This window comes from Astyanax mexicanus, chromosome 3 (assembly GCF_023375975.1).
Source record: "Astyanax mexicanus isolate ESR-SI-001 chromosome 3, AstMex3_surface, whole genome shotgun sequence".
In the NCBI taxonomy this organism is placed as follows: Eukaryota; Metazoa; Chordata; class Actinopteri; order Characiformes; family Acestrorhamphidae; genus Astyanax; species Astyanax mexicanus.
Genome location: NC_064410.1, coordinates 35,453,096 through 35,475,374, shown reverse-complemented (window position 1 = coordinate 35,475,374; position 22,279 = coordinate 35,453,096). Strand labels below are relative to the sequence as shown.

Genomic DNA, 22,279 nt, shown 5'->3' with positions numbered 1-22,279 from the left:
CCTCACTGACCTGCTTCATTATCATACTCCTTCCCGTTCACTTCGATCATCTGACGCCAATCTACTCTCCATTGGTAGAACCTGGGGCGACAGAGCCTTTTCCATAGCTGCCCCCTCCCTGTGGAACTCTCTCCCAAAAAACATCAGCGACTGCTCTGATCTTCCCACTTTTAAATCTCTCCTCAAAACTCACATTTTCAGATCTGCTTTCAACGCCTGATGCAACATTTCTGTGTGCCTCTTCTTTTTTCCTCTCCTCTCCTCTCCTCCCTTTTTCTTCATCTGTTTTTAACTCATTAAATTAAATTTTAAATTTTCTATCTTTTATGCATTGATTGTTTTGCTCTATTTGATTTCTATTGTATGGTATTGATGATGTTGATGATGATGATGATGTTGATTATTTTACTATGTATTTTCATATTGTGTTTTTTTTTTTTTTTTATGCAATGTAAAGCGTCTTTGAGTATCCTGAAAAGCGCTATAAAAATAAAATGTATTATTATTATTATTATTATTATTATTATTATTATTATTATTATTATTATTATATATCCCCAGAGTAGTGTGTGTGTGAGTGTAGCTACTATTACTGTATAAAAGAAACTCAACACTGTAATATACTTTGCTGTAAATTAACTGTGGATTTAAAACCGTGTACTTTATTGCAGGTAAATTAACAGCTAATGCAGCTGAATGCAATCAGATCCTCATATCAATGCTCCAGAATCTAGTCAAAAGCCTTTTCTGGACAGTATAGACAGTTACTCCACCAACAGTTGATTAAACAAACTATTTAATACCCTTGATTTTGAAAAGTAGTCTAAATACATTTATCTGTTAAGAGTTTACAGTATGTTTTATTCATATTAACACTTTTCATTTCCCATTGCTTTACATCAGAGGTGCAGCAAGTATAAAATGGCACATTAAACAGGTGAAGGTGCTGCATGAAATGCTTTGTAATAATAATATTGTGCTGATATTGTTTCTAGTATTAATTTTGCAGGTAATTCCATGTCAAATATTTGCTGAAGCTGAATAGAGAACAGCAAAAACAGAGCATGTAAAAAATAATAAAGTATCTTTGCACATAATGTAAGCAGTACAAGTACACTGGACTGGACTGCACCACCTCGGCAGGAGCGCAGGCTTTGGCCATATGGGGGATGATGAAATGGATGCAGAGATACTGGGGTATATTTTTGGAAGATGAGATTTTCATTGTTCATAAGATTTACTCTTTTTTTTAATAATAGGTATCTGTTTTATAAAGTACATGATTATCAAAGCGCCACCAAATTAAAGGCTCTTTTTTACTGCATTATATTGCATTTTACACTAAAATAAAAATTCTTTAAAACGTATTTATAAGAGGAATTTTTTTTTTTTTTTTTTGGTTCCATGTTTGAAAAGAGATTAGCGAGTGTGAATAAGCTTTTAAAGGTCAAAGAATCTTTACTCAGTGTAAACAGTCTATAAAGGTACTTTTCAGAATTATATTAGATATGTAAGTTTTTTAAACTATACATTTAAACTATTCTTTCAATTGTTTTTCTTTTGCCTTTAGAGACTTTCTTATTTTGAGTTTGGTTCCATTAGCCCTTGTCTCCTGTTGAGCCTTGGTTCCTCTCACTGGTTCTCGCTTTTGCTTTTACATAGTTTCTCTTGTTGAGTCTTGGTTCCTTTCAGTGGTCCATCCTTAATTTCTTCTTTTAGGGCTTGGTTCTTCCTTTAGTCCTTCGATTATTTTTTTTATTTTGAGTCTTGGTCTTCCTATTGTCCTCAGAGAGTTCCTCCTTTCAAGTTTCATTTCTCCTCAGTGGTCTTGTTTTCCCTCAGGGGATTTCTCCTTTTGAGACTTGGTTCCTCTCACTGGTTCTCGCTTTTGCTTTTAAAGAGTTTCTCTTGTTGAGTCTTGGTTCCTCTCCGTGGTTCTTTCTGTTAATTTTTAGAGAGGTTCACCTTTTAAGGCTTGGTTCTTCCTTTTGCCCTTAAATACTTTTTTATTTTGAGTCTTGGTCTTCGATTTTTCTCAGTGGTCTTTATTTTCCCTCTGGGAGTTCCTTCTTTTGAGTCTTGGTTCCTCTCTGTGGTTCTTCCTGTTATTCTCAGAGAGTTTCTCCTTTTGAGTCTTGGTTCCTCTCTAAGGTTTTTCCTGTTATTCACAGATAGTTTCTCCTTTTGTGTCTTGGTTCCTCTCTCTGTTTTTTCCTGTTATTCCCACGGAGTTTCTTCTTTCAAGTCTTGGTTCTTCTCTGTGGTTCTTTCTGTTATTCTTAGGGAGTTTCTCCTTTACGAGTCTTGGTTCCTCTCTGTGGTTCTTTCTATTATTCTCAGAGAGTTTCTCCTTTGAGTCTTGGTTCTTCTCTGTGGTTCTTCCCGTTATTCTTAGAGGGTTTCTCCTTTTGAGACTTGGTTCCTCTCACTGGTTCTCGCTTTTGCTTTTAAAGACTTTCTCTTGTTGAGTCTTGGTTCCTCTCAGTGGTTCATTCCTAAGCTCTTAGAGAGTTTCTCCTTTTAAGGCTCGGTTCTTCCTTTGGCCCTTAGATCATTTTTTTTTTATTTTGAGTCTTGGTCTTCCTATTGTCCTCAGAGAGTTCCTCCTTTCTAGTTTTGGTTCTCCTCAGTGGTCTTACTTCCTCCCTTCTTCGGTGATCCTTCCTTTTGTCCTTAACGTTCTTCTTTAGAGTCTTTGTTCCTCTCTGAGGTTCTTCTTGTTGTTCGCAGATAATTGTTATTTTTGAGTCTTGATTCTTTTCTGTGGTTCTTTCTGTTATTCTCAGATTTTCTTTTTTTGAATCTTGGTTCCTCTTAGAGGTTCTTTATGTTGATTTCTTTCAGTGGATGATTTCATTCTTTTCAAGGATGAAAAAAAAAAGAAATGAGGCTTGGAATAATATTAATTTTCATGATCAAAATACTCCAAACGGTTAGTTTTTTTTCTGTTTCACTGGTTGTTCATAGATTGTTTTCTCTTGAAATCTGATATCTTTACTGAACACTCTCATTTATCTTCCTCTTTTTCTCCCTTTTTTATCTATGTATCTCTATATCTATATAGTTTTCTCTCTCAGGCTCTCTCCTGCTGGCTCTCTTTGTTTCAGTCTAAATTGGCCCGTCAGTACTGTGTGTTTGTTTGTGTGTGTATGTTCGAGACTGGCTGACCTTTTCAGAATGCTGTTGTCTCCCTTCTGGGTGGAGGCCCTGAGGGGTGGCACCAGTGGGCCGGTGAAGGGGATGAGGAGGGGGTCGGAGCGAGCGGCCGCTCTGTGTGATTCACCTGTCCGGGGCATCGGCACATCACTTCAGCTCCTGTCTGCCCTTATCCTGCTCCACTGCCTTGCTCTACTTTGTCATTTGACCACAGTCTGGACGTTAGCTGAGGGTAGAGGGGTCAGCAGTGATGCATTAATTGGAGTGTACAGAACTGCAGGTAGTTCTGCTCTGCTCAGATTTAAAAATACTTGAAATTTGCTCCTCAGGTTCTCCTACAACAAACGGTAACGTTGGGTCTCATCTGATTGTAGCTGAGCCCAGTTTAAGACATTTCCTGTATGTAGGATATTTGTATTGTTTATTTGTTGTATGCAAAGCAGACAAAGCTTGTATTGTGTACATCATATAGCATCACTTGACATGAGATTGACTGTACAGACATTGAACTTATATTTTTCATATATTTATCTTTAACGGCATTGGGTTGGCATCTAGCTACAGTAACTTAAAACCAACAACTTGTTAATTCAGTGTCTAATAATTAGTGGAGTTCTTTGATTAATCACGATTAATCCCATTGTTTCTTTTTTTAAAGACTAAGCTTTTAAAAATTGGTATTTAAATGTCAACACAATGTTTACATTTTAACAAATTATGTTATTTTGGCAAAATTAAATTATGTGTATATTAGTAGTGTCAATCGATTAAAAAATAGTTGTATTAATCACAACAATGTTCAGTGATTAATCATGATTAAAATCATTAGTAAATAAGTACTTCCTTGCATTTTTGGGAGATTGACAAAAATGTTTAAGATTGTGATTAATTTTTAACGCTTTAAAGTTTTCAGATTAATTATGTTTTAACATATTATTGTTGACAGGCATATTTAAATCCATAGAATTTAAAAAAACACCCAGTGGTTGAAATGTCTTCCTCAGTGTATGGCCCTGGAAAAATGAACGATTGCTGTAAAAAAAAAAAGAAGTCACGTCAAATTAGGGAGATCAGGGGACAATTTAGGTGATATATGGAAGAGGATTCAATTAAAAATGTATTTTAAGATTGATGTATGATGTCAAAGTGTTTGATGGTGTACCAGCAATAGCACCATTAATGTGTTTTTTTTTGTGTTCCACTGCAACTGTCATTTTATGTTATCTTAACTGATTTTATTTTTATTTATTTATTTATTTATATTTTTTGTTGTCTCATTGTTATTGTGCTGTGAAAATGGTATGTGTTTGAATGCTATCTTTGGTTAAAAAAGCAACAATAAAAAAATCCATATAATTTTACATTTTATAGAGGTTAACATTATGAAGTTTAGCAGACATTAACTTTTGGTCATCATACTGCAAAATACTGATAAGCGTTGGTATTTTACATCAGAGAAACATCGGTATGTGACATTTGGTAAACATTGGATTTGGGTTATTTAACATCATAACTTCTTTAAGCAATATCTGCATTATCTGATGTCATCATTCTATCTCAAATTATCCTGACAGTAAATTTTGGCTAAACTGCATCACAAACTACTTTCGACTGTATAAAAACATCTGTCAACATTGGTGGCTAGCTGGGCACCAATCAAAATCTTAGACAATGCATGTGATGTATGAATCGTCATTTTCTTAATATATAAGTAATGAGTAACATTTTGGTACAGTATGTACAGTACAGTACAGTACAGTATGTCATCACCATCCAGTGGATTTATTTATATGATTTAGAAAAAAAAAAACAGATCAGAACAGGTTTAATTACTGTATTGATGTATTATAGTAAAACTCTGTTGAGCTAAAACAGATAAAACATCATTTATCACACAGCTTATTCGTCGATTACTGCCACCTGGATTGGTCACCTGAGTGCTTAAGTAGGCTAACTGTACACATTCACAGATCAGCGTTGATGGAATTCATCACTGAGAACCGAGAGAACATGGTTGGGTGTGGATTAGGAGAGTGTAAATAAAAGAAACAGTTGGACTGAATGAGAGGATTACCTCATCGCTGTTCCGCTGCCAGTGAACCACAAGCCAGAGCATATGGGCGCCTGGCTCTGCCACGCTACAACATGACACCTCTACGCTCCAGCGGCTTCTGTTGCCAACTGGGCACCTACTCCACCCGCTCCGTCTCCATAGCGACAGCAGGGCTGCGGCGCGTGCTCCCCTGACCCCGTGGTCCTGATGAACGCGGCTGTCAGAAAGAGCTTGCCGTGTTTTCACCGCAGGACTTCTGAGCGCTACGCTGCGGCTAATGAAGAGGTCCTTCTATATTTAGAGACATTCAGACAGAGAGAGAGACATTGAGGGAGAAAGAGAGAGAGCAAGGGAGTGAGAGGAAGAGAGAGAGTCGTATAGTCCTCAATATATACGGCAGGAGAAGGTAAAACACTTCTGAAATCATGTATCATGTACCAATTTACTTTAACATACTTATCGGTAGGTGTTTTATGGGCTATACTAATCACATTTGATTTTTAAACCAACCCCATTTGATCATTGATCATTAAACATCTCCAGTAATAGTATCAATAACACATCATTAGTAAAATGTGCTTATGAACAACATGTCACATGACTATTGTCATGTACCTTGAAACGTAAAAAATGTGTGTGCATATATGCATGCATTGGTTGTGTCACTTATCTGTTGGCATGGACACTTCTAGCCAGATTTCGTTGGTCACGATCATTACTAAATCACTACTAAATTACTATCCACTGTCGGTGGTAATGACTTTGACTATAACTATGAAGTATTCTTGGTACACACGTGTCCCATGTGTTAAATGGCAGTACATTTCTGTTATATCAGCTAACAGATGCATGCACTGTGGCTAGTATTGCACTGAGCGTGTGGGTGAAGAGAGAGGGCCATCTTACCCAACCAATGAGAGTAAGACCAATTTTGTTCTCTAGGATTTGTTCAACAAGGATAAATGTCGTAAATTGGATCTTGTTGCGAAGACTTCCATCCAGTAGACTGATAAATAGGAGTACAAAGAAGCTTTACTTGTGCATGGAGGTCTGCTTCATTCAATTATCACACCTGTGCCCCAATTATGAATATGTTGTACTTCAAAATACTAAATCTTAGCAAGTGAAATTTTCTTAAATTAAGGCAATAAGTCTTATTTTCTTCTCTGAAAAGACTTTTGGTCTTACTAAGCATTGTAAGTGTTAGATTATTTTGCTTATTTTAGGAATAATTGTCTTAATCATTCTTACTTAGAATTTGTACCTTATTTTAAGTAATTTGAACTCAAAATAAGCACAATCAAGCAGCAATCAAATTATTCTGATTCTTGTGTCCAAAAACAATGACTTTTTTGCTTGATTTAGGTGTTACTTCACTCATTTTGAGACTTTGCCATTCCTTTTTGTAAGGAATCTTGCTAAGAAAATTTTGCTTAACCCATTGGCAGATTTTTTTGCTTAATATACGTATATTTGTCTTAATTTGCATATATTTTGTCTAGTTTTTGCCAGTGGATTTTTTTGCAGTGTATGTAGTCTAATTTTATGGTCTGTTGAGTTTATAGTAATTTCTCAATTATTCCCTTAGCTGTAATGAGTGCTTATCCCTTCCTAAATTGTCTGTCTTTATTGTTTAGAACTTACAGCGGGACAGATCCAGAATAGCTGGGCTGCATGTTGCCTGAATGTGAAGCTTGGGGGTTCGTTCCTAAACCGGAAATGTTCCACCAGTTTAAATGTAGCGCCTGTGTGGACAGCTGATCTCACACACCTCCTAAAAGTTCATCTGGCTAGATTGGCTGGCTGGGTAATATTATTAGCTAGCACAGTAATATACATCTTAAATTATAAAGGCAATCTCTACCAATTTTGTGAATCCATTAACAATGAAGTACGGGATCTTTGGGGAAACTATGGAAGGTTTGACCTCTATAAGATTACTTTCTTTTTGAAAAAGTGCATTTGGGAACGCAGTAGTGAGGCAGCATTGCTAATAACCAGTGGTCCAACGCTACTTCCGCACCTCACAGCTTTGTTTTGGTAGATGATGGTGACGTAGGTGAATAAAGCGCATACATCCAGCTATGCTTCTTGTTTCTCTCTCTCTTTCTAAAAACAGATAAGGGAAAAAAAATCAGGCCCATCTTTAGTTGTTGTTTTTTTGCTTGAAACACAAGCAAATCTGGATGAACCAGTCCGTAAGATTTCCCTAAATTAACATTCACTAAAAAAGCTCTTTTCCCTTAGATATGTGGAATTGTATTTTTTAATAATTTCTGCCTGGCTACAGGCCCAAACACCACATAACCTGTTGCATTTAGCCTCCAACACCAGTGTCTTGACTTTGCTCTCTCAGACATGAGTTATCATCAACACTTGTGTCAGTTATTTAACAGCAGCTGCACTGAGTAATACTCTGAGGATCTGCAGTCAAGCTAGCTAAGCAGAGGTTAGCTTAGCGAGTGGGCGAAGTGCAGAACTATCACGTATCATGAAAAAAACAATCTGAAAATGTTCAGCTTTTTGTTCTTCCTGTCTGTCACATTTGTAACACATTCTGATGGTTTAACTTTTAGTAAATTATTTATATAAAAGTGTGCACAATAAATTAAAATTGTGTATGTGATTGATTGTTTTTTTAAATAATACAGAACAGAATCAGATGGTCATAAAGCCACATGCAGTAAATGCTGGACCATCTGCACTGCTTGCACAGGTAATGATCCTCCCTGTTCGTGGTAATACCATATACCATTGGAATATTTTGAGATATTGTAAAAAATTAAAAAAAAAAATAAAATAAAATAAAAAAGTAGATTTTTGAATATAGGATATAGGATAATTTTCCTCACATTCAGGCCCTGAAAACAACCCATGGATTTTCTCACTTTAAATAATCAAATTTAAATAATCGACTAATTATTGCAGCCCTATTATTGGCTGTTGCTTTTTACTGGTGTGTGTAATACATGTAAAGTATTCCTGGGTTTCTAGAAAGGCACTATATAAGTGTAACTTCATTAATTCATTCATTCATTCATTCACTCACTTGAGACAGCACTGTTTTTTTATTCTATTCTAAAGTCCATGCTTCTGGTCTCTACCTTATCGGAGAGCCTGTTGCATTCTGCCCGGATTCACTGGTGGCCAAGGCATGTCATTACACACCAGACGACTGGCTGATCGATTTATTGATCAAGAAGGTCAAAGCAGGTGTCACCTCCACGCTGCATTCCACATCACTCTCCAGCCGGCTGACAGACACTTAATTCACAGCCGGCCTAGCGAGACAGGGCATGTAAGCGCTGACTCAAAACCATGACACTGTGCTTGGCGTCCAATTTCAGCGTGTGGAGCTGTGTTTAGTCTGCTCGCTCCGTGTTTCATAAATTTCTGGTTTAGTTGTCTCTGAGCATTGTGTCTGGGCCAAACAAGAAATACGTTGTCTCATTGCTTTTACGGCTTCCGCAGAAAGAAACGGATGACTCCAGTTCTGCACTTATCACCCATCCCCTTTACAGCTTACTACTCAGAAATATTGCTAAAGAGATATATTTATAGAGAGACGAATGTTGTGCTATTCGACAGAATCCACTGGCGGAGACTTTATTTCTGTAGGTTCTCGTTATATCTGCTTGAGTAACAGGTATACAGTGTAGGCTGACATTTCTCCTCCGGGTTTGGGGTCTATTCCAGGCTGTTTGGAGCGTGCGGAAGAGCTCGCGAGCGCACACTGAAGCGGCTTTGGCCCGTAAGCGGTGACTCATCCACCCACTATTCCAACCCTGATCTCCTGATGAGCCCTGGGATCCTAAAAACAACTCAAACACACACACAGCATTCTGTTCTGAGTCCCTTTACTGGAGCTTGGAGTGTTAACTCAACAGCAGGCACTTTAGCACAGTCAGTGTAGGGTACAAGCTGATCTCTTTATTTAGAAGTATTACTACACACTGGATAAAACAGGGAAGTTAACCTGTAATTGTACTGGCATTAGCTGATGCAATCATGAGCTCAAATATGCCCAAATTATTAAACTATAATTACAATCAAATTTGTAGAATTACTCAGTAAGCAACTGTGTCGTCTAATGGTTAGACAGAAGCCTGGAGAGGCGTACAAGCCGGAGTGTCTTGCACCCACTGTGAAATTTAGTGGAGGATCCGTAATGATCTGGATGATTCAGCAAGGATTCATCTCCAGACCTGAACCCAATTAAAGACTTCTGGAATGTATTTAAAAGGAAAATCACAAAAGGATGATCACAAGCTATCAAACAAAGCTGAACTGCGTGGTATAAGGTCACCCAAAATCAGTGTGTAAGACTGGTGGAGAGCATGCCAAATATGAATAAATACCTTGTTAAAAAAATTTGGGTTATTCCAGTACATATTGATTTATAAACTGTTCCTCAATATCACACACAGTAGTATTGTTCCTAAATTAATATGAACTTGTTTTCTTTGCATTATCTGTGGTCTGAAAAAAAATCATTTTTTTGTTACTTTGACTTTTTTTTTAATTTGGGAAAAATGTAAGTAGTTTATAGAATAAAATAACAATGTTCATTTTACTCAAACCTATACCTATAAATAGTAAAATGAAAGAAATAAGAATAAACCAACTCACACAAAAACTAAAATGGGTTATTAAAATACATTTCTATATATATTCAATTTTAATTCACTATTTCACTTTATATTTTAAAAACTACCAGACCCAGCATATAAAACTGAAACTTGTCTCAGCCTGAACCCGGCGGGGCCGAGCAGGCGGTAGCGCTCTGAGAGTGTTTGTGTATGGGCAAGATTCCCTGTCACTGGTGTATGTTCACACTCAACTGCCAGCCAGTTTGTTCATTTGTTCCTGTGGTTGATGCTCCAGGCCCACTTGATGAAAGCACCCAGGCCATGGCTGAGAGCGCGTCTGAAGTGCCGGCTGTGCCAAATTATGTGTATGTGTGAATGTGTGTGTGTGTGTGTGTGTTGCAAGTGTTTTCTCTCAGATTGTGTCCTTAAAGTACACGCTGTAACTGACACGTAATTAAATCAGTTATTAAGAAGCCCGAATCACGCAATATTACTCTTGATGATGATGCATGTGGATGTTAATTCAGCGTAATAAGTAGAGATCTATATAAAGCTCTGGAAAAAAATTAAGGAATCACTTCAGTTTCTGAATCAGTTTCTCTGATTTTGCTATTTATAGATATATGTTTGAGTAAAGTGAACATGTTTTTTTTATTCTATAAACAACAGACAACATTTCTCCCAAATCCCAATAACAAAAAAAGATGCAGAGCTCTCAGACCTCAAATAATGCAAAGAAAACAAGTTCATATTCATAAAGTTTTAACAGTTCTGAAATCAATATTTGGTGGAATAACCCTGGTTTTTAATCACAGTTTTTATGCATCTTGGCATGTTCTCCTCCACCAGTCTTACACACTGCTTTTGGATAACTTTACGCCACTCCTGGTGCAAAAATTCAAGCAGTTCAGCTTTAAGTGGTCTCTTATTTTTTTCAGAGCTGTATATATGATCTAAACAGTATTGCAGTATTAAATCAGTTGAATTGAATAAAAACAATGCTCTGGTGAGAATTTTGGTAAAGAAACTACATCAGAACATGACCAAAACTCTTAATGATCAAAGACATTAGGTAGTGATGAAAATAACATAAATATATAAGCAAATAAACAAGACTGGGTCTGTGTGTGTGTTAATTATACCTTTACACATTAAAAGCAGTGGACTTAAAATAGATAAAATAACTTTTTGTATAAAATGTATATGTTTTTGAAGAACACACTTATGTTCTTTTGAGAACATATTCATAATGTATAAGATCATATTTAGACCAAAGATAGATGAAAATAGATTTGAATTCATATCTTTTTCTGCATATTAAAAATAATAGACCTAAATAAACAAAAAAAAAAAGGTACAATGTAAATAACATGACACTCAGGCTATAGCTTTCTCAGTTTAGAGTGAAAGTTTAATAAAATGTATATGTATAAAAATACATTTTATTTAATACATTTAAAAAACTATAATCAAAACAATGTCCGGATTCTTACAGAATGGCCAGTAGATTAGTGGGATATTCCAAAAGCAGCTGCACTAAATAAAATATTTCTCACGCTTGTCAGGTAAATTACATTAATTCCAGTATTGTTTTTCTAGTTTTATTTTGTAAGACACATTTGATTGCTTCACTCATTGGCACTGTTAAAATTAAAACAGAGCTCTGCCTTAAGCTGGCAATTTCTGCAGTGCTTTAAAAATAAGCTCCTCTGGCCTAAAGACTTCTGTTGCCTCTGTGTTTTTTTTTCTTGGCTGCCTGTTTGTGTTCATTTGTCGCTGGAGTGAGACCCGCTATTCTCTGCTTTATTGAGCTGCCATTAGAGTCGACGTAGTGAGCGCGGTCTGTGCCTCAAAGTAGCGAGATTCGGTCCAATTATGTTTTTCAATAAAACACACTGGCAGTTATTGATCCAGCAGCCGTGAGACCCTCTTGAACGTCACTGTGATGCTATGAGATCTGTTTGTTAGGCCTGAGCTAAGAGGCAGCTGTTTATATCTGACATGAGCGTCTGCCTGCTATCTCTGTAAAGTCTGCGGGACGATCTGACGGGCTGTTCCCGGCCGTTTGTCGCCGTCCTCCGCTCCAACCCTGGCTTCTGTGTGTTGACTCAGTTGTGTGGCCTGCCAAATATAATCTCAAACACTGTGAGCTTTTTATCTTCCCTCAGCACCACAGTATGTGGTGGTTTCATTTCTTTTCTTATCACTACTGTGCTTACTTCTTAACCCTGCCCCCATGCCTTCCCATTTGATTTCTCAGCTCTCCAAAGCTTTTCCTTTCCCCTTCTGTCTGCAGTTCATCCTCAGGCAAGCCACAGCTACAACAGCTAGTGTAGCTTTGCTGTGTTAAAGCCTGAGGAAGATGCTGTTCTGAAGTGCCTGTCAATCTCCCAGTCATGCTGAATGACAGAATAGATGGTGTTCTGTTCTGACAAATGTGAACAGACAAATAGTGAAGTGAAAAAGAGGGTATTTATAAATAGTAAACATGCTTGGATCCCAAGGAACACTGTTAATGAACACACAGCTTGGATTTCTGAATGTGGATTATAGTGTAATTTTTCAAACTATTTCTAAAAAGATTTTGGCTGCCATATGTTGTCTTACCAGTGATTGGTGTGTGAATAAGAAGCAGTTTCTCCTTGGTTTGTTTTTTTTTCTTGTGTGAAAACAAACCAAACCAAGGAGAAACTGCTTCTTATTCACACACCAATCACTGGTAAGACCACATATGGCAGCCAAAATCTTCAACAAAATGCATCACAATAAACCAATAGAAAGCATTCTCTTCCCTTTGATTGGTTAGACCTATCTGGGGAGGGATTAGAAACTAAATACAGGAAAAAGGCCATGTGTTCTGGACTAGTGCGCATTTCTCTGCAGTTTTAACTTGCAGCAACGGGAGAAATGGCATTTATTCATCACTCTGGTGATTATCATGAGAATATATTATGGAGGTAAAACTACAGTTGTTTGGCTGTTCAGTTTAAATTTGTGGTCTACAGCTGATAGCTAACTGAAATCGAGGTCAAATCACATATTCACCACAAAATGTATAGAGTTTGTTTGGGACCAAACCGAGGAACCTGGAGTCTGATTTAACTGGACCCTGCACCCTAACTTTACCTAGACTCGGAAAGCTACTGAAAGACATTCCAAGCGATGACAAACTCTGTTAAAGTCTGCTTGCAAGCGCTCCTGACAACTCCTGATAACACCCCCTAAATGATGTTCATCCCCAACAACCCAAGAACCTGTTGCCATTGTTCACCCAGGGAATAACCCCCTGTATCCCTAACAACTAAGACCCCCATGTTAGGAAGTGTCTTCCCCAGCACCTTGACATTGAGTTCCATTTAACCCACATAAAAGTTAAGGTGTGAAAATTTGAGTTAAAAGAAATTGGGACCACCTTTATAGAGTCCTCCCACAGCTTACAGCAGCTTCCTGTTTTTAACGGCAAGGCAACTCACTCGGCAGCCATCTTTGCTGTGTTACAATGCACAATTCTGGTTATATCCACTCTTTCCACTCAAGTTTTTTTTTTTTTTTTTGAATGTGTAGAGACCAAAATACTCTAAACAGAAGGTCAAATTTTAACTAAAAACTCATGAAAATTTGTTGATTCTTTGGCTTCTAATGACTTCACTTGCGCAGATCTTCCCATCAAGGTGGGACTTCCTCACTAGAATGCTGAAAGAGGGGATGGGTTTTTCCTTGGGCGGATGCTGGGTTGAACATTACGAGAACTCCTTTGTCTCCTCATTAAGCCACATGAAATGGTGGCTACATGCAGTTTGGATAGCATGTATGCTAGTTAGCATAATAGCTTATAATACTTTAGTTGATGTTGTCAGGTAGTGCACCCAAGGTTTCACATTTTACATTTTTAAGGCATTTTTAAGATATTTTTAAAAGCATTTATATTATTTCTCTGATTCTAATGAAGTGATTTGCAGACATTTCTGGGTCCTGCACAGTATGTATTTGCAACATGACCATATTTTAGGTGAGAGGTTTGCTGTTTATGTTAGCTATACAATTACAATAGCATTAGCTGCTATAGGTTTTGCTACATTATCCTAATTCTAATCTGTTCTTTCCACATTATTCTTGCTTATATTGACAATCTAGGGTTAGGAATGTTATTCATTTAGTTGTTTCACATACATAAAATACAATACAACAACACAGTCATAGCCAAAAGCAGCTAAATCTCACTAAAAATCAGTAGTCTCACATACCATCTAGATTTTGAGAAGCTTTGGGCTCTGACGCGGTGCAGAGCGGGTCTGGGAATTAGGAATGTCGTGGTACAAAAGCGCACGGCAGTGCCAGCGAGCGCTAAATATAGCCCAGCAAGTGACAACGAGTGAAAGACGCGCTCACAGAAAAGGCCAAACAGAATGAATCACTGCAAGCCAGCAGTCTGTCTAGCAGGCAAAGATAACTCCCTGAGCCTGGGATCATATTAGCCTGGTCAGCTTATGGCAGCATGATCAGGTCAGCAGGGGCTTAGCACTGACAGGACATGAGGGAGGAAAAAGAAGCATTTTTGTGGCTCTTAGTGGCAAGACAAGGACATAGATGTACATTACTGTGACTATCTGACCCTCAGTACCTCCCCAGATGGGCTTAACCACAGGTACAAGCACTGACCCTTTCCTTTTTTACTCTGGCTAGCAAGATTAACCTAGCCCTGACAGCTCTGTCATATTTTTTTAATATGTCTTTTTGAACATACAGCTCTGGAAAAAAAAGAGACCACTTAAAAATGATGAGTTTCTTTGATTTCACCAAATTGAAAATCTCTGGAATATAATCAAGAGGAAGATGGATGATCACAAGCTATCAAACCAAACTGCTTGAATTTTGCACAAGGAGTGGCATAAAGTTATCCAAAAGCAGTGTGCAAGACTGGTGAAGGAGAATATGCCAAAATACACAATACACATTTCTTATTTTCTGCAAATAAATGCTCTAAACGACAATATTTTTTAAAATTTATTTATTTATTTATTATTTTATAATTTTATTTCAGATTTTTCCCCATTTTCTCGCAATTTGGATATCCAATTGTCCCACCCCTTTGTGCGTCCCCATCACCGGTGACGCCCGTGACCCTTGGAGGATGCGGACGAGCACACGCCTCCTCCGACACGTGTGAAGTCAATCACCCCTTTTTTCGAGCTGCTGCTGATGAATCATTGCCTGAGCAGCTAGCGCGCTCGGAGGAAAACACAGCGGCTCGGTTCCGATTCATCCGCTCACAGACGCCTCGTGCCGCCCAGCGCCACCTTAAGTGTGATGGGGAAAGAGCTCCATCTACCCACCCGGAGGGAGCAGAGTCAATTGTGCTCCCTCTAAGCACCGACAGCTGATGGCAAAGCTGCATGAGCGGGGGTTCGAACCTGCGACCTCCTGCTCATAGTGGCAGCGCATTAGACCGCTGGACCACTCGGCGCCTAAACGACAATATTTTTATTTGAAATTTAGGAGAAATGTTGTCCGTAGATTATAGAATAAAACAACAATGTTCATTTTACTTAGACATACCTATAAATAGCAAAATTGGAGAAACTGATTCAGAAACTGAAGTGGTCTCTTAATTTTTTTCAGAGCTGTATTTAAGTATATAAATATGTAGTAATATTCATTTGCATTGAGCATTTAGAGGTGAGACATAACTATTAAAACAAAGAAAACAAAAAATACTTTTCAAGATTATTTTCAAATGTAATAAACAATAATGTACATTTCACATGAGGAAAAAAGTTAGGACACCTTATTGCCTTATGCCTTATTAGCTGGTATTTTCCCTTTTGGTTAAAATAATCTTACAAAGACATTCCCAGTAATCATGGAGAAAGTTTTTCCCAATCCTCAATACAGAATTCTTTCAGTTGTGTGGTTTTTGAGGGGGTTCTTGCATGTGCAGCTCATTTCGAATCACTGCACAACATCTCAATATGATGTAAAATTTTAACTTTGACTTGACCATTTCAGAACATGCCATTTCTTCTGTTTGAGCACCCTCTGATAAGACTCATATCGGATTCCAGATGATGAACAGCTTGCCAGGGCCTACTGCAGGAAAGCAGCCCCATGCCATGACATTTCCATCTCCATGGTTTACGGTTGCTAATGAGAATCTTGTGGAATTTAAGACTTTTTCTTTACAGAACTTTATTATTATGCTCTTGCTGGTTTTGCTGGACAATCAGCTTGATTTTGCTGGCCCTTCTGGTTGAGCAGATGCTTATGATGTATGTGTACTGGTAATATACAGTAGCTATACCACAGTATGACAAATGTGTTGTGTTGTTTCTCACTGTCAGCTTCTGTGTTTTGGGGTAGAGTGGCTCTACTTTCTCTGTCCAATACCAGCTGGATAAATGGCTGATGTTTTTTCTCTCAATCACTCCATCTATCTCTCTCTCTCTCTCTCTCTCTCTATGTGGTTGGCAGTAATAGCCTTGCCTACCTCTGTGCCGCTTAGCTCTGAGAGCTCCTCCAGCGTAAGGTATGCTTTTAACTAATTTGTTGACCGAGTGTGAGAGGAGCGCTCAGGCAGAGGCCGAGGATCAGCCTTTGAAAGGAGAAAATTACTGAGAGGCTGAGTGTGTGAGTGTGTACATGAGTGCTTCTACAATACAGCCATGTGGTCAAACTACTCCTCCCCTCTACTGGATGGGCTGCAGGGGCACACGGATACGGCAGACGAGAGTGGACCTCACAATCACGACTGAAAGAAAAAAATGAACTCTGTTTCTCCATTAGCCATCCTGTGCAACTCTGTATTTAGACTTGCTCTGTAAAACTGGAAGGCTAATGGCTGAGATAGAGAGGATGTTAGAATGACAGAGATTGTATGCTCGAACACTCCCAGGCCACGACTGTTCAGACTTTGTAGTAAAACCAAAGAAAAACACAGCTATAAACATACTGTACAGCTCCAGTAATAGAAAGGAAGGTGCCTTTTTTTACCAAAACAGCTCCTTAATTTCCTTAACCTGAAAGAATAAAATAATCTGTGCTTCCTGAGATTAAGATTAGGATTTAGAATGTTCTTATTACGTACAGATGATCAAATGTACAAACCCAAATCAGAAAAGTTTAGAAAATTTGTAAAATCCTGGAAAAAAATCTGTTTCTTATATTTGCATTGACTTTATTTTCACTACAGAAAGTATGAACCCAAGTTATTTCATGTTTTGTCTGTTTGACTTTCTGGCCTGCGTCCTCTAATTCTATTTTCCACCACTGAGCAATTTTGACTACTGTATTTCACAGACTATAAGGTGCACTATCAATGAACGTATATTTTCTTGTCTATTTTCATACATAAAGTGCACTGGGATATATTAACATTTTAAACAACAATAGGCAGGCAAGGCAAGGCAAGTTTATTTATATAGCACCTTTCATACACAACGGTCATTCAAAGTGCTTTACAAATTAAAAAATACACAGAGAAGTCAAATAAAAAACATGTAAAAGAATAACAGTAAAAATGGAAATAAAAACTAAAATAAAAAGAAAGCATGATTGATTCAAACATGATTAAAACAAAGAGAAGTAAAATTAAAACCATGTAAAAGAACAACAGGGAATTGGAAATAAAAATAAAATATGAATAAATAAAGCATGAATATAACATGATACAAAAGTGCTGTTACAGAATAAAAGTGGGCGGAGCTGCAGTGTTTTAAGCTAAGCTGAAAGCCTGATCAAACATGTAGGTTTTCAGTCTGGATTTAATAGTAAGGAACAAGGGTGTCGCCATGTTTCCCTTCTAATTTAGCAGGTCTTGCCCCTGGGGGCGCCTAAGTAAACAAAACTGTAATTCTTAAAAAAAAGCACTGGATGTAAATCTACACAGATTTCTCAACTGAAATTATAAGGCACACTGTTACTTTTTGGGGATTTTGGGGAAAATGAAAGGATTTTAGAGCGCCTTACAGTTTACATTTACATTTACATTTTTGGCATTTAGCTGACGCTCTTATTCAGAGCGACTTACAAAGTTATTTCTCTTACAGAGGTGGGTCAATGTAGTGTTAGGAGTCTTGCCCAAGGACTCTTATTGGTGTAGTGCAGCATTCAGTCACCCAGACCTGGAATTGAACCCCAGTCTCCCACATGGTGCCTCACTGGCAGGTGGTGGTGTTATTCACTGCGCTACACCAACCAGTACGAAAAATGCTGTATGTCTTACTGTTTTTTTTCCCTTACTTATCTTTGTGAATAGATTGGTTTATATAGTTAAATCTCATTAATAAGAAGTAAAGAATATTTATGAAATGTATGGACAAACATGCATATTGTTGCTACTGTATTTGTCAGTTTATATAGCTGCAGTTGTTAATTTAATGGTAAGTTCTATATTCCTTTGCTTCTCCTGAAGAGGAGAATAGAAGAGGAAAATATGTGGTCTCTTGTTTGCTACTGTTGTAATTGCTGGAAAGTTATAGTAATGGTTTGTTTGAGTTGTCGAGGAGAATATAATGTTTGGTGGAGTAGTAGCGGATGCCTCACGCTGTGGGGAACTGTTGTAACGGCTGCTGGGAGAGCGAGATGAGTACATTATGACAGGCTATCGATTACAACCCTGAATCATCTGCTCGTATCTCATTTATGATTCACTCTTAAGTCTTTGAAAGGAGAGCTAATATGCAAATACTCCTGGACCCCATTTGACCTCATTTAAATGATAGGACCCAATGCGCTGTGCCTCCACACACATCAGCGACTTATAGCACAAACATTACTTACTCTTTTTTTCTCTATATATGGACATGTTTCTGAAACAGTGGCTTATTTCCTCAAACACTGTGGAGGAACCCTTGAGGGCCTCGTTCTGAGGTATGAGCGGCGGGCGATATTAAGGGGCTGTGATTTTTGGCTGTGGCCGGTTTGTGAAGTGTCGCCTGCTAAACAGACACCTCAGATGCATCTGTCATGTGTAAGTGTACAGAAGTGTTGGAGACGGGTTTCAGCAGAGGCACTGCAGAACTGTCTGAGGGGGTTCTGAGAATTTGGGGAACTTAAAGAATTTCATTTTACTCCGGTAAACCAACACGAACATTAGTCGTTTTATTGCTAAAATACTTGGCTGTCCAACAAGGTGCCTGGTAAAAAAATAAGGATGTGGAAAAGAGATAAACCAGCAACACTTAATGAATACAGAATAACAAGTTTTTTAGTTGTAGTTAGACTAGGTATATGGGCTATACAAAACATGTTCATAAAGTTTCAGAATGAGCTGTTTAATGGCTCTGTCACTTTTATGTAAATAAGCGGTTGCTGGCCATGGCCCACCTATTCCATGTTTGTGATGAGCAGCAAGATGTAGATCCCTCCTTCAGACAAAGTCTGCTGGCTAATCCTGCTGTGTACTGTCCACAGTTCTAAAAGCACAAGATACTTGGCGATTGTTGTTGGGACATGCACATCAAAAATGACATGGAGCCACGCACTTCATCTCTCTTTGGCTGGGAGAAAGTGTAAGGATTTGTGTTGTTCTTTGCAGCCAACAACACAACACTTCATGTGTGACTTTCTTTAGCCTGTTGCCATAGCGTTCAGCTTCTTATGCACAGCGCTCTTAAAAGGGGTGGTTATATGCAAATGGATCATTGAAGCACATGATTCCTGACACCAAAATCTTTTAACTGATTCACAGAAAATTTATAGAAGAGTAGAGAGTGGAAATATAAAAGCAATCCATTTCAAAAAGTTTGTTTTTTCTGGCTTTGTGTTAAAAGAAGGGGTTTGCAAATCGCATCATACACAATAATATCATCAATATATCACCCACTCCTAATTATCTCATCAGGGTACTACTTTTTTCACTGTTTTTAGCAAAAGAAAAATTCAAACTGTTCTCATTATATATCTACTAGAGACAGATTATATCTGTTCAGTATCAGGATATATGGAGATTTTTGGAGTGCATTATTAGTATCATGACATTCTGAATCAAATCAGACAATATTCTTGTATTTTAAATATAATATATTTTGATATTATTTTAGGGCCATATCGCCCTCCCCTAGTTAAAAGTTTTGTTTTCATATCAAATGGAAAAAAATGTATGCAGTCTGATGCAGGCAATTTCTGTGGATTGTATTTACTTCTTGTTGTTAATATTTGTATTATTTTATTAGTTATTATTTATTGATTTATTTATTTATTTGTTTATACTATTCTAACTACTTTTTGCATTTTATCTGCCTTAATTTTTACTGTGTCCACTTATCTTGTTTATATTGCTTTTATTTTAATTTTCTTTCCTTTTCTTAATTAAATATAAATTGTTTGTTTTGAATGCGTTCGCCATTTAGTTTCTTATTTTGGAATAACTTGAGTAAAAAGATCTTATGAATAAAAAAAAAAAGGTGTGCTGTGTAAATGTTGACCCAATAACAATTAATATTGCGGACATTATTAAAAGTATGGACATTAAATGTCCAATAAAATGGTATAATGTATTAACTAGTCTAGAAATGCAAAACAGGATCTTGACTGATAAAGTATAAGTTTTTGTACCAATAATATTATGCCTTATTTCTGTTATTGGAATAAAATAATTGGGTATAACATTCATGACTGTCTTCTGCTATAGCACTGTAAGTACTGTAAGGAATGCTATTTATTCCTTTATTTGATAAACCAGTCAGTAAATCAGTATTAAAGGCATACGTGTGTGTTTTGTTGCTGATGTTGTGTCTGTAGCTTGTAGGCGTGTGTGTGTGGCTAGGCTGGATCCTGTGCTGATGAAGTGCTCTGCGGACTGATAGCTCTGATGGTGTGTGGTAGCAGAATCTCTGTGGAGCTGAGATGCTGATGTGGAGCTGATAGGTTGAAAGACTGGGTCGCTGCCTCTGACGGCTGACGGAGTGCTGTGATGCGGCTCTGTGGTGCTGTTACTGGGAGCGCCTGCTCTCTATGGTAGAGAGAATAGTAAGTGGTGTTCTGCACTCGTCTCTCTATCGTATGGAGAACGAGTGAGTGGCACTTTGTCAATGATCTCTGCTTGTAAGAGAGAGCAACCGAATGGTGCTTTGTACTCTTTGTATTTAAGTGATTGTACTCTGTTAGTACACTTCAGTGTTACTTGACGGTTGTGTACTTTAGTGGAGCACTGTTGAAACTGAATGATTGTCCTCTTACTCGGTTATATTCCCGAGAGATGCAGTGTCACTAATGTGAAGCACCACTTTTAAACTTGAGAGAGTTACAAACCTGGTGAATGCAGTATGTTTCATTTAGGCTGTCAGTGTATTTATCACAAATCACAATGGTAGTGTTTTTTTTTTTTCCCTTTATCTCTCCAGTCAAATCACTGCATTCATTTTTCTTTTTTACAATTGCATTTATTATTTAATTTGTATCAAGATACCACCATCATTTTGACAGAAATCTGATTGTTTCCATGCTGTAACGTACTGTACTTTGTGGTAGAACTGAACGATACACTGCTATGAACTGGAATTGTATAGTCATTAGCAACGAATCCAGGTTCTGTTTGGGTTTGTATGTGTACAGTTTGGTTTGTATATGGAAGCGTTAAGGTGTGCACTTCAGTTTCTGCGCTTAATCTTCTGACTAATGTGGAACAACACTCTACTGTGGAGCAACACTTTGTCCCAAGTACTGGTGTGGTTAGCACGTTCACCTCCCAGCGCTGGGGTCTTGGGTTCAAGTCTCTATCTGTGCGTGTAACGGAAGGGAGCAGATGGGAGGCGGACTTAAAAGTGGGTAAGACAGACTTTAATGCGTAAATAAACAAGAAACAAACCAAAACAAACCAGAGATAATAGTAACATAAATAGACAGGAAGGCTAATAAAACAAACTAGGAGAACAACAAGGAGCTAAACTAAACAGATAATAAACAAACAGGGCTAGGAATATATACAAGGGATAAATACGTAAATAAACAAGGAACTAGAACAAACAAGAGAATAAACAGGGAATATAAACTTAACACAGAACTAAGGAACGTGGGAAGACAAACGACAGAGGAAGATGCAAAGACCGAGAGCAAACATAGACTAAGGGAACCTATAAATAGTAACATGAAACACTGAACACCTGGGGAGACAGGTACCTAGGGGCGGAGCTATAAATTACACACACGTGACGGAAAACTACTGGAAAAACACACTAGGAAACGGGGGAAAAACACAGCGAAAGGGAAACATAGCGAAGACGTGACAATGTGGAGTTTCCATGTTCTCCTCGTGGCTGTCTGGATTTCTGTTGGTTTCCTCCCACAGTCTAAAAACATGGAAATTAGATATGTTAAATTGTAAAATGGATTGGCACTGTCAACTCCTCAGTGCCTGATGCAGTTCTCCAGGTTTCCAGTTGAGAGTAAAGTGACAGGCGACCATTCATTTCCTATGGCAGGCACAGCGACTGTGTTTCTGCCCGCGCTATCTGCTTGTGTGCTCCAGTCGCCATACTCAGCCCAT

The 22,279-nt window shown here is 37.8% G+C and overlaps 1 protein-coding gene across 9 annotated transcripts in view; it reads left to right on the top strand.

Annotated features, from left to right (window-relative positions):
* Positions 1-22,279, top strand: part of rims3 (regulating synaptic membrane exocytosis 3) — a 107,798-nt gene that overhangs the window by 31,214 nt on the left and 54,305 nt on the right. The gene's annotated exons all lie outside the window — the stretch shown is intronic.